The 13,709-nt window shown below is 40.2% G+C and overlaps 1 pseudogene; it reads right to left on the bottom strand.

Moving 5' to 3' along the window:
- Positions 1–3,821: 3,821 nt before the first annotated feature.
- On the bottom strand, positions 3,822–12,653 carry LOC117313041 (RAD52 motif-containing protein 1-like; annotated as a pseudogene).
- Positions 12,654–13,709: the final 1,056 nt, after the last annotated feature.

Raw genomic sequence — 13,709 nt, 5'->3', positions numbered from 1 at the left:
ATAAAACACCTCCCATCAAAATCCTTTTCTTTTTTTTTGTTTGTTTGTTTTTTACATCTTTATTGGAGTATAATTGCTTTACAATGGTGTGTTAGTTACTGCTTTTTAACAAAGTGAATCAGTTATACATATACATATGTTCCCATATCTCTCCCCTCTTGCGTCTCCCTCCCTCCCACCCTCCCTACCCACCCCTCTAGGTGGTCACAAATCACTGAGCTTATCTCCCTGTGCTATGCGGCTGCTTCCCACTAGCTATCTACCTTACGTTTGGTAGTGTATATATGTCCATGCCACTCTCTCGCTTTGTCACAGCTTACCCTTCCCCCTCCCCATATCCTCAAGTCCATTCTCTAGTAGGTCTGTGCCTTTATTCCTGACTTACTCCCAGGTTCTTCATGACACCATTATAGTATCATTAGGACATCACCCATCACTGTCAGGGTTTTTACCCAAATGAATAATTATCCAAGAGATAACAAAAATGACAACATCATTCTACCAATACTAATAGCCATCATAGCAGTCCTCAGCATATATATTTACTTGCAGCTAACATACTCCACATCACTAACTATATTCTCTTCATGAAACAACACAAAAACAAAACAATTTGAACATACAAAGAAATAACCATCCTATCATTACGAATCATAATACCCACACGATTATTACACTAACACCCCTTCTGTTGGTGCTGCACTAGGAATTTAGGTTAGTTCAGACCAAGAGCTTTCAAAACCCTAAACAAGTAAAATTTACTTAATTTCTAAAAATAAGGATTGCAAGACTTTATCCTATATCAATTGAATGTAAAGCAAACATTGTAATTAAGCCAAATCTTTACGAGACTGATGAGTTTTAACCCCAGGAAACTTTAGTTAACAGGCAAATCCTCTAGTCAACTGGCTTCAGTCTACTTCTGCTTCATTTGAGAAAGAAAAAAAAGGCAGGAAAATCACCGGCAGAATTGAAGCTGCTTCTCTAAAGTTACAATTCAATTTGTTGATTCACCACAGGGTTTGCTCAATCTCTGTCTTTACATTTACAGTCGAATGCTAACTCAGTCTTTTTACCTCTGTTCATACACTGCTGATTATTTTCAACAATCACAAAGATATCGGTATTTTATATTTACTATTTGGTGCTTGACCTGGAGTAGCAGGCAGCACCTGCTGCTATTAATCCAGGCTGAGCTATGCCAACCTGGAGCACTACTTGGAGATGCCCAAATCTGCAAGGTAGTCATAACAGTCCCTGCACTTGTAATAATTTTCTTTATAGTTATACCCATTACGATTGCAGGGTTTGAAAATGGACTTGGGCCGCTAATAACTCGGACACCTGAGGTAGCATTTCCCCGAATAAATCATATAAACTTTTGACTATTTCCCCCATCATTCTTACTTCTACTCATATCACCAATTGTAGAAGCTGGTTCTGGTACCAGTGGAACTGTGTATTCAGCTCTAGCTTGCAATCTGGCCCACGCAGGAGCCTCTGTCAACCTAACCATTTTCTCCTTACATTTAGCAGGTGTCTCTTCAATTCTTGGTATTATTACTTTTATTACTATAGTCTTTCATACAAAACCAGCAGTCATATCGCAATACCAAACACCACTATTAGTTTAATCTTCCCCAACTATAGCCATCTTAATATAATTACCAATGTCAGTCCGAGCAGCCAGAATTGCCATACTGTTAAGAGATAGAAATCTCAACACTACTTTCTTTGACCCTGCAGGAGGAGACCGAATCCTATACCAACACCTATTTTGATTCTTTGGTCACCCTGAAGTCTGTATTCATGGCCTACCAGGGTTTGTTAAAAACTCACATATCATTACATACTATTTAGGACGAAAAGTGCCTTTCAGCTATTTGGGAATAGTGAGTCATGTCCACTGGCTTTTTAGGATTTCTCTTGTGGGCCCATCATATGTTTACCATAGGGATAGCTGTCAACTCAGGAGCATACTTTGCATCAGCTACTGTAATTACTTCTATCCCTACAGGAGTAAAAGTACCTAGCTGATTAGCAACTCTTTCTTTAATTTTTCTTTTTTTCTTTTCTTTTTTTTGGCTGCGTTGGGTCTTGGTTGCTGCACGTGGGCTTTCTCTGCTTGCGTTGAGCGATAGCGACTCTTCGTTGCGGTGCATGGCCTTTTCATTGCAGTGGCTTCTCTTGTTGCAGAGCACGGCCTCTAGGCTCGTGGGCTTCAGTAGTTGTGGTTGCGGGCTCTAGAGGGCAGGCTCAGTAGTTGCATCGTACGGGCTTTTTGCTCCGCGGCATGTGGAATCTTCCCAGACGTGGGCTCAAACCCGTGTCCCCTGCATTGGCAGGCGAATTCTTAACCACTGCGTCACCAGGGAAGTCCCTGGTTAGCAACTGTTCACGGAGATAATACTATATGACCTCCCACTATATTATGAGTTTTAGGCTTCAGTTTTTCTTTTTACTGTAAGTGGTTTGACAGGAATCATCTTAGCCAATTCATCCCCAGACATTGTCCTCCAGGATACATACTATGTAGTAGCACACTTCCATGACCTAATGTCCATGGGAGCAGGCTTCACTATTAGAGGAGGCTTCCTACACTGATTCCCACTATTCTCAGGTTATACAGTTAACTCAGCATGAGCAAAAATTCACTTCACAAGTATATTTGTAGTAGTAAATATGACTTCCTGCAGCACTTTCTTGGCCTCTCAGGGATGTCACTACGTTAGTCTGAGTACCCTGAGGCACACACAACATGAAGTATTTTGTCTTTAGGCACATTCATCTCAGTAGCAGCGGTAATGCTAATAATCTTCATACTTTGAAAAGCTTTTGCGTCTAAACAAGAAGTATTAGCAGTGGAAACTGCTACTCCTAACCTAGAATGGTTACACCAATGCCCTACATCATATCCTATGTTTCAAGATCCTACCTATGTAAATGTAAAATAAGGAAGGACTCAAGTCCTTTTCAACCAGTTTCAAGCCAACACAATAACAGTTATCTCTTTCTCAATAAATGAGATAAAAGTAAAAAGTGATGTAGCTTTGTCAAAGTTAAATCATAGGCTAAAATCCTGTATATCACTAAGGCATATCAATTTCATCTAGGCTCTCAAGACACAACATCATCGTTATGGAAGAACTTATACATTTTCATCATCACACAATAGTGATTTTTAAAATAAGTTCTCTAGTCCTCTATATTATTTCACTAATATTGACATCTAAACTAACTCATATATATACAGTAGTTGCACAGGTAGACAAAATGTGAACAATTTACCAGCCATTATTTTAGTCTTAGCTGCTCTATCATCATTGTGAATCCTTTACATGATACATGAAATCAATAACTCTTCCCAAACCATACAAACTATGGGTCAGTAATGATACTGAAGCTACAAATACACAGATTATGAAGATTTAAATGTTGACGCCTCTGTAATCCCCACATCAGAGCTAAAACCAGGAGAATAATGACTAATAGAAGTCAATAACCGAGTAGTTAGAGATAGTCATTGAATATTAGTTAGTTTCATCTGAAATTGTTGTACACCCCTGAGCTGTTCCTTCTTAGGCCAAAAAAGAGCTGCTATCGCAGGACGCCTAAATTAAAGAGTCCTAATACCAACAGGACCAGGCCTATGTTGTGAAAAAGTTATTCCACCACCCCTACAGAATTTGTTCTTGTCATTGTTCACATTTGAGCCATTCTAATGGGTGTCTCCAGCAGCCCGGTGGTGGAGGGGGGTTGGGAAAGATGCAGAGCTTCCCGAGGGAACCACAGGACCTGGCATTCTGGGAAATTCAAAAGTGCTAGTCCAGTCCTGGCAATCTGAACTCTTCCTCCTCAAAGCTGAAGTCTGAGAGACATTCTTCCTCCCTTTGGCCACACGGCTGACAAGAAAAGTAGCTGACCTGCAAAATGAGCACCAGTAAGGGTGGCGGGAGGGGAACACACCTTATAATTATTCGAAAATGTTGCCATTTCCTCCAAACTCTCAGGATTCACGTCTCATTATTCATTCAGCACTCTATTATTAGCGGGTCACCACTGAATCAGGGATGACTCCAGAACTTCTGTAGGAGGGGTTTGGGGCAGATGAGCAATTCATTCTGGGAAACAGAGTCTAAAACCAAGTGAATGACCCTTTACATTAGCATGGGAAATCTTCCCCCATCCCACCTTGTCTCAACAGAGCCATTAATCTAGAAAAAACTACAGTTTCACTTTTCAGAGGTCTACCCTGTGTGCACACATGGAAAAGACACTTAGAATGTTAAAGTCAGCATGTTAAGTAATTTTCTTGAAATACTGGAACTAGCACCCAGTTTACTTGCTTCACAGTCCTTTTCATAATCTATTTAATTTTAGTCCTTTTTAATTGTCTGGTACACCTTTAACACCTAAACTCCAAGAGAGAAAGAGCTTCATCTTATTTCCAGTGCCTAGCACATAATGGTTTCTAAATGGAACTGATTCCAAGATTGGCCTCATTTAGGAGTGGATCTGTTGTTATAATCAGGTTTCCAAAATCTTTAGTATCAATACGGAACCCTTTCCTCTCACATTTCACAAGAAGCTAGACTTCTGAAACCCCAAACATGGATACGTTTCAAGTTTCCTTGACTGATTTAAATTGAATTAAAATTAAAATAATTATTTTGTACAGGAAAATCTTTAAAATTTTTTTCATTTTTCAGAACAAAACCACCTTTTCTTTCTCTACTTTCGTCCCTTCAAAACAAGCTTTGCAACATTGGGGTAAGTTAAATAATCAGAAATCTAGCCCTAAATTAAGCTCTCAATTACATGAAACACATTTTTTGCTCCTTTTAATAAATATTTATTTTATTTATTAAAATAAATTTTAATAAAAATCCTATATGCAGTACATTAATGTTTTCTTTCCGAAATTATGTTGACAACTTAATCCCTAATTCGAGGCATCCATAAAACTGGTTTACAGAAAGGTTCTTTGGCAAATTATTTAACACAAGATATATATGAGATGCTGAGATCTGGGTAATATACCTTACTTGAAAGGCATGAATAGTTTCTATGTAGTGTAACATAATCACAGTGTAGCATAATCACACTTAAGACCATAGTTACTTTGTTTCCAAATCCCTGCAATTCTATTTGAGGGGATTTCTAAAAGGCCTGTGTCTTCTCCTGTGTCCACTACTGTAGACGTACACTGATGACCCTCAATCCTGCTCTCCAAACTTCAAATAAGGTGCCAGAGACAAGGCTCGGGACTTGGAAAAGTCCTAGAAATTCCCTGCCTCAAAAGCAGTTTCAGAGTTTCACCTTTTCCTACGGAAGACAGAACTGAATAGATACGCTGAAGTCTTCCAAATCCTGCTGGGTGTTTTGAATTATGGCTCCACTGGCTGTGTACCCCTTGAGCTTTTATCTCCACACACTTGAATTAAACCCTGTAGTTCCTCTTCGGTTCTACCATCTGTGACCTCTTCACAGGGTCTAGATGCCACACCTGTTTTACCACTTTCTGAAATCAAGTTAACAAGGATCAATCCAGAAGTTTTCTTGTTCTAAAACTTCCTGTATACAATGGTAGCACCGAATAATTAAACATTCTTTTGATTTCCAAAAGCAGAAAATAAGAGCATTTTCCTAGAAGTTCCCTCATCTGACACTTCAGTTTTTATCATAATTATTTCTGAAAAAATATATAAGATGTAACAACTTTGGTTCAAAAACTTTATGATCTTAGAAATAAGAACTAAGGAATAATGACATAGAAATTAAAAGCTGTGGAAACAAAAATATTCAATCACAATACAATTATATAGGAAGGCATTAGGTGGGGGTCAAAGAGAGTTCAAACCTGGGATAGATAAACCGGACTATAATAGATACTTCACATTAGAAGCAAGGCAAGTGCCTACTCCTTGGGACCAAAATTCTACCAAATACAATGAACAAACCTTTGCGACACAGACAGAGGGAGAGAGCATTTGAACCCTGTACTGGCAGAGACTGGCCCATGTACCGTTTGGACAATACAGCTTTCCTCAAGGCAAGCTAGAGCCACCAGGCTTTTTGGTCTAAGGAGTTTTGGGTACATATAAGGAGTACCTTGGCATATTAGGCACAAACAACCCAGGCGTTTAGTTTGGTTCTTAAAGGTTGTTACCCATAGTTGACAGCTGATGGAGATTCTGCCTGATGACCAGGGAAGTCAAACTTCACTGGAAGGACTGCCCAGGCTAGAAGGCCAAGACCAATCCAGGGTCAACTCTTACAAGCAAATAAGGTCTCTGACAACTTAGCTAGGATTTCTCAGTCTCTAAGCCTGCAGGGCTGTGAAGCAGGGGAGCAATTCTGTTCCGGGAATCTACTAATCATAAAGTTTCCTTTGGGAACAGCCTGTGACATTCTTACTGCTGTATAACTCGATAGGGCACACAATCAATGCTATTCAATAGCATGACCAGTTTCAAGGCTCACAAAAATGTAGCCGATTATTATATAAGAATCATATTCACCCAATATATCAGAAATGGAAACTGAAATTAAACTGATTCCAAAAACATAATTTAATAAACTCTTCAACAAGAAAACAACATTAATAATAATAGTCAATATATTTTGTCTGCTTACTATATTTCAGGCATAGTTCTAAGCTTTTTACATTCATCATCTCATTTACTCTTACAATATCCCCCATTTGGTGGTAAGCTGAATTACTAACCCTATATGCAGATAAAGAAATTGCAGCTTAGAGATATTAAATACCTTCCAATGTCTCTGGCTGGAAAAACCTAAAATTGCAAGAGCCACAACAACAAAATCTAAGAGACAAAGTTAGGACTTAAACACAGGTGTCCAAGGCTTATAATCACTACACTATTCTGTATGATAAGCAAGCAATTGAGGAAGAAGTGGATCAAACACTTTCTGTATGAACTGAGGCAAGTCATTCTACATCTAAACACTGGGAACAATAATATTTGCTGTCGTTTTTCTCATACATGCCACAAAGAACAAATGTAAGACTCCTGCTGTGAAAGCATCTGGTGATTGAAAGAATATGTAATGTTTTAGATAACCATTATTTTCATCCAATTAACTTTTCAAATAAGTTTATTTCCTCACTGAAACTGAAGCTCTTTAACGACTATCAAAAAGGTCTTACCTAAAACCACAATCAGCAGTTTCTGGATGCATCTGTCATAGCTTTCTGAATAACAAGCTTCTGGGTTACCTTCCTTCCCATAAGGAATGATAATGACTCTAAATCCAACCAAAAGAGAAAAATTTTAAATGCCTATATGAATAACTGATTTCTAGGTTATATGTTTAAAACTAAAAATGCATCTGTGATTCTTAGATCATTATCTTAGTGATTAAGGGCAGGCACAACACTGGGGTACGGGTGAATGTCTCTGTTGCAGGTATACCCTGGCATGGCACATTTTTACTGCTCAGATCTATTCTGGAAGTTCCTAAAATACTCCATGGCAAATGCAAACCAAAAAAGTGGCACAAATCTCATATTACTCACAGATTTCAAATACACAAGCTGAGGCTACACTGCTACAGACCCTGCTCTCGCGTGCGTAAAGGGCTGGATTCATACAGTGAGATAGATTTGGTGGTAGTGCAGATGATCTGGCCTCTCCTCAACCACCACCCACTCAGGTGAATGGTGGAGGCTCCTACACCCCATTCTCTAACAGCCTGGCCTCTGACTTAAAACCCTAAGCCCAAGTGCCATGGATTCTAGGAATAAACTCAGTACCAATCGGAATCCCCTTTCTAGGGATCTACATTTACTCTTTATGCTCAGGCCCTTTTGTAGGAGGCAAAGGACTGAACATTTACACATGAGTTTATTTCAATCTTCAGACAATGATTTTGTTGGGATAACTGTAGGCCAGAAGACATGTGTATCTGAAGGACTATTTTAGTACAAAACAAATTATTAACCGAAAAAGACACAAAACAACTAATTTTCCCTCCTCCTAAGCTTCTTGGCAGGCAGTCAGTTCTAACATTCTAAAGTTTAAGGTGCTGTCAGGTATTGCCTAAGACAAAAACCCATATTGTCAAGCAGACAAATTCTGCCCAGGGCTTTAGTTGCTTAGAAAAGGTGATGATGTATCTGAAAAGTTGAGTTTCAGAAAGAAAGGAAAAAAGAGAAATCCCACTCCCTCACCTCCCCACACACACACATACTGGAAAACAGACCTTCCTCCAACTTATCAAAGTTTCCTCAACCATGTCAACTCTGGGAGTCCTGCACTCGTGGGAGGTCAACACCACCTCTAAAGCACAGAAGAACTTCAGGCTTTGCTTCTGAAGAGGTGTCACAGTATCTGTATTTTCCCTTTCTTCAATGTTAGAAAGATCCTGAAGCTGTTAGGACTTTGAATTAAAGGCTAGACTTTAACATATACTGTTGTTAGAAATAAAAACTAAACTCCAGCAATCCCAGATAATAGTTTAGGTATGCTATCCCTTCAAAATCAACTGAGACTTGCAGATAAATGAATAGATATAGACAACTATTTTTTATTATATGCCATACAAATACTGGAGAAAATTATGGACACCACCATCCAAGTCATTGAGATTATCACTAATTCTAGGTGGCAGGCCAATGCTCAGATACTTCCAGGTGGAAACCTCTCACATCTCCTCCCCATAGCCCTGTTCTATTCTTCTCTCTAAAGTCTAGGAGTTCAATGTTGAAAAGAGTCTGGTTAGTCAAAGAAAATCTACAGAGTTTACCTTGATGATCCTTTTTGACCACCCATGGAAACCAAAGTAGTAATTTGCCAATTCTTGGCATCTGGAGCTGTTTAGGGCAAGTGTATTATGTTGAACCGCCTTATGTCTGGTGCCGAGATGAACCTAAAGACATAAAAGACCTAAAACTATCACTACCCTACATAGAGATTTATTTTGGATACACCTGAGATTTATCAATACCAATTTCATAGAGTGGTTGTGAAGATTAAGTAGGACATTTTAAGCAATGAGTTCACAGTGAGCCCTAAATACATGTTATTTATTATTTTTAAGTCAGTACTTTTCTGCATTATTTCCAGGGCCCCTGATTAACCGGAAGTTTCCCTGACCTCTGGTGGTGAAAGTGATGATGAAAGCAACCAAGGAAACCCAGCAGAAGCCTATTATGGGGCTGGGGGTAAGCAAAGGAAGTGAACTGTTTTAGTAGTCTCATCATGTAGCTCCTGCTTGAGAATATGACCTGAAGAGGAGGTAAGAAGGACCTGCCACTGAATTAGGACCTTAACCTGTAGCATCCCCTCCCCAAATTACTAACCCCTGTTAGAACAGGGAATACATATACCTCTATAAACGCAAAAAAGCAACCAAAGCTTCTTTGAGAGTGCAAATATTTCCAGTCTTAACTCTCTAAAGAACTTACATATTACTGTGGATTTTTTACATCACTACTTCTTTCTTAAACGTCTATTTCCATTTTGAACAGGGTGTAGTATATTAATATAGTCATAAAAATTCAAATAACACAAATAAAGTCAAAGCATTGTTAATTCTTTATTGATTTGTTTGTGCATCTTCCTCTGTCACTAGTTTATGAGCTCCTTAAGTGCTTGAAGGAACCATATATTATTCTTCCCTTGTTAACAAGAAACAAGCATAGATCTTGGCATATAATAGAGGAGTGATGGTCTGTTGACTGAGTGAATGAATGAGTATATAAGAAAATGAAATTACTTTCTCCAACTGAAGCTGCCTGCTGGGAAGGAGAAATGAAGACTAATTTTTAAATATTGAGTGTCGCATGGCTGGCTAGGCCCTGTAAGGTGAGTCATAATGGAGCTGTCCTGGACAATTAGGAGTCTTCAGAAGGGCTCTGAGCCCCTGGATAGTAGAGACAGTTCACATCTGGGATAACCTTGCCACAGCTCTTGCTGGAAAACATTTCCCTTCATGCTACTGAGAAAAACTCAGATACATTAGACCTTTCCTTCATTTTATTTTAAAATGTTATTCTCTTTTCTGTATTTATAAAAAACACAGGGGAAAATAGATAAGTATATATACCTGACAATGAATAAAATAACACATAATTGGAACTTCCGTGCGGGTGCAGTGATTAAGACTCTGTGGTCCCAATGCAGGGGGCCCGGGTTTGATCCCTGGTCAGGGAACTAGGTCTCACATGCATGCTGCAACTAAGAGTTCTCACGCCACATTTAAGGAGCCTGCGAGCCACAACTAAAGGAGCTTGCCTGCTGCAACTGGGGAGCCCAGGTGCCACAACTGGGGAGCCCTTGAGCCGCAACTAAGGAGCCCATCTGCTGCAACTGAGACCCGGTGCAAACAAATAAATAAATAAAATTGAAAAAGAACGCATAAGTAAAGTAGGAAACAATTTCAGGGGTGTGGGTAGTAAACTAAGGCTCTGAATTAAATAAGGAAATCTAATACAAATGCCCTTTCCTCTCAACTCTATAGTGACTTGGAGAACATTTTCTTCATTACTCTATCAGTGACAGGCTTTATGCTGTGAAAATCTCACAACCTACGCTTATGGAATGGTCTTAATGTCCAATATAAGAAAAGAACTCATTACTCACAACTGATACCAAGTAACTGTTTCACAATCTTTCCAGGACCATCTGTAATATCTGAGTGGTTATGTGAAATGGTCGCAGGGTCTGCAAAAACAAGAATGCCTGAAACAAAATCATTTCAATCCCAGGGAGTACAGCCAGGATTGAAGAGGGTGTTAAACAGGGTACAGAAGTGGGAGGTAGTGTACCTGGAGTCCCATCTGAGGAGAGTTCTCAGATTCAATAAAGGTGAAATCAGTGAGTAAAGAAATATGGGTGAGAAGAGGCAGCAAGGGCAGTAGGAAGTAGCCAGAGCAAGAAGCCAATCCGAGAAGAAACACAATTATAAAGGGAAAGGTCTGGGAAACCTAAGCCTCACTCACGTATTCAGAGGAACTGAAAAGGTCCTTAACATAATGAAATGTTAATTCTGGGAAAGTAAAATTGGATGGCATGTTCATATGGAATAAGGTTTCTACAATGCATTAAAGAATATTTTAACCATTTTCTGGAATCTGAAGGGAGTTTTGAATAGGCAGTTTGAGAATGATGATGATGATGAAGCCTCCCTTATGTTACATCTGACAAAAGTTTGTCAAGCTCAGGACTTCCCTGGTGGCACAGTGGTTAAGAGTCCGTCTGCCAGTGCAGGGGATACGGGTTCGATTCCTAGTCCAGGAAAATCACACATGCCGCAGAGCAACTAAGCCCGTGTGCCACAACTACTGAGCCTGTGTTTTAGAGCCTGTGAGCCACAACTACTGAAATCCGTGTGCCTAGAACCCATGCTCCGCAAGAAGAGAAGCCATCGCCATGAGAAGCCCACGCATGACAACGAAGAGCAATCCCCGCTCACCACAAATAGAGAAAGCCGGCGCGTAGCAACAAGACCCAACGCAGCCAGAAATAAATAAATAATTAATTAATTAATTTTGAAAAATTGTCACCCTCACACATTTAAAATCCACATAAAAGTAAATATAAGGAAGACTCTTGTGAATATTTCTTAAATTTAGGGGCAGCATAAAATGACATGGGGTTTAACATCAGTTAAGTTATGGTTTGGCCTCTAGTTTCCACATTTACTGTCATGAACCTTAAGTAAGTCACTTAACCATCCTGAGTTCGAGTTTCTTCATCTAAGAAAAAAGAAACAACTGTGGAACTGGGAGATCAGTGGAGCAGTGCATCTGAGTGTATTCTGTACACCACAGTGCTGTACAAACGGTGGCCTTTCCACCCTCGCCCCCCGCCCCAGGATCTTAGTTCCCAGACCTGGGATTGAATCCGGGCCCTCAGCAGTGAAAGTGCAGAGTCCTAACCACTGGACCGCCAGGGAATTCCCGATGGCCTATTAGTTTTAAATTCAGCACTTCATCCCAGTAGAGCGAAGAATTCCACATTTGGACCCACCTTCACTGGAGATGTGTGAAAAAGCTGCTTCTGGTCGCATGCCTTTTGGGCTCTCTGGGCATCCCTTAGCTGAATAAAACTTGATGATGGCATAGAACCCAGGACCACCCACTGCTGTGTTTGGGAAGACTCGAACCGAATACAGAAGGCCAAACTGGGAGAAGACTGTGAACAGAGAATGCTGTAGGGTGGTCCCACGCTAAGTAACTGAAGGAAATTTCAGGCCCAGGAAACCAAACCGCCCATTCCCTTATATTCCCCCAGCCCTTCGCCACAGGTAACTGTGGTGAGGCTGCAACTCCAAACACTTCTCATTTCATGAACAACTTTCCCTCTGAAATCCTAAGCTTCGAGAAGCATTAGGAGGCAATGTCTTTTGTTGGGGACTAACTCTCAAAAATCTATCGGGGCGAGCTGACTGCTCAGGTCGGCTCTAGAACTAAGATTCCTCTCAGCGGAGACCACAGGCAAATGAGGTACTGAAACAGTACCCCGGGGCGCCCAGTTACTGGGGTGCGGGGCGGCTTCCTCCACCCAGCCCTCCGCTCCGGCTCGTCTCACTTGCAAGGCCTCGGCCGTGGGTCCAGAGCTCAGCTCCCACACCAGCAAGGTTTTGTCACCCGCGATTGGAACCGCAAAAGGTACCAAGTGCAGCATCCTACAGTTACCCCGTGTGCGCAGCTCAGGGCACAAGCGGACTGCTCCAGGAAACGCGAGCCTGCGCTTTTTAAAAACTTAGTGCCAATAAATCTAATATATAGAAAAATAGTGGAAAGGCCCTGAGTGTTTTGTGGATAGAAAAGCTTGAGATTCGGAGCAAGTTCAGAGCTGGACAGTCTAAGAATAAACTAGCTCTCCATTCCATTAGGAGGGCTAGGTAGCAGCTTCTGGTTATGGAACCAGAAACACTCAGGCTCCAAATAAGACATAAAACAGCATCACTTGTACTCTTTATAAAATTGCGGAAACAAACAAAATAAACAAAAATATATTTACACTTGTCCTATAAGACAAAGGGTACTTGAGACCTAATGTATATAAAATCAGTTTACAAACTGTGAGGCACTATATCAATAAGTTCTCATTTGCAGAGAGCACAGCATAGGATATGAGGCCAGTAATGTTAATTCCCTTCCCCCATCCATTCCTTTCTCATGTTCCTTTATGTATGCGGATCAGTTACATTATTAAGCTAACAATGTAACTGAGCTGCTATTAGCTTAATAATGTAACCAAGAATCTGATTTTTAGCAACGGGGTAGTTCTTAGAAAATTAGGGAGCTGGAACTCTGAATGTATGAATTAAAATAATGCAATTACATCATGAATTTTAAAATTTATCATCATTGATTAAAAATTAAAATATTAAATTAAAAATTTATTTTCCCGCAGTTGAGACACACAGCAACATGTGACGTCTGTCAGGCATCCACTGTCAGAACACAGCTTGACTGTCTGACAGACAACCTCAATAATATTTTTAAATTGGCAGAGGCAGCAGGCCATACGGCTAGGTAAGATCCTATAAATGGAAACATAGGTAATTAAATTCATGGTAAAAGAGTTACTTGAGTAGGTAGAAGAGGTAGGCCAAGGCCACCACAGACCTGTGCAAAAAGGAGTTCTTGGGGCATATGGACTGGAGAACTGAATAGGCGCCGGTTGGACAATTGCTGCTCTTGACTGTTGTAAATAAATATAGAGGAGAGAGGT

The sequence above is a fragment of the Tursiops truncatus genome, chromosome 7, assembly GCF_011762595.2.
Source record: "Tursiops truncatus isolate mTurTru1 chromosome 7, mTurTru1.mat.Y, whole genome shotgun sequence".
Classification (NCBI taxonomy): domain Eukaryota; kingdom Metazoa; phylum Chordata; class Mammalia; order Artiodactyla; family Delphinidae; genus Tursiops; species Tursiops truncatus.
The sequence above is the reverse complement of the archived record's forward strand: the minus strand, read 5'-3'. Positions and strand labels throughout refer to the sequence as shown.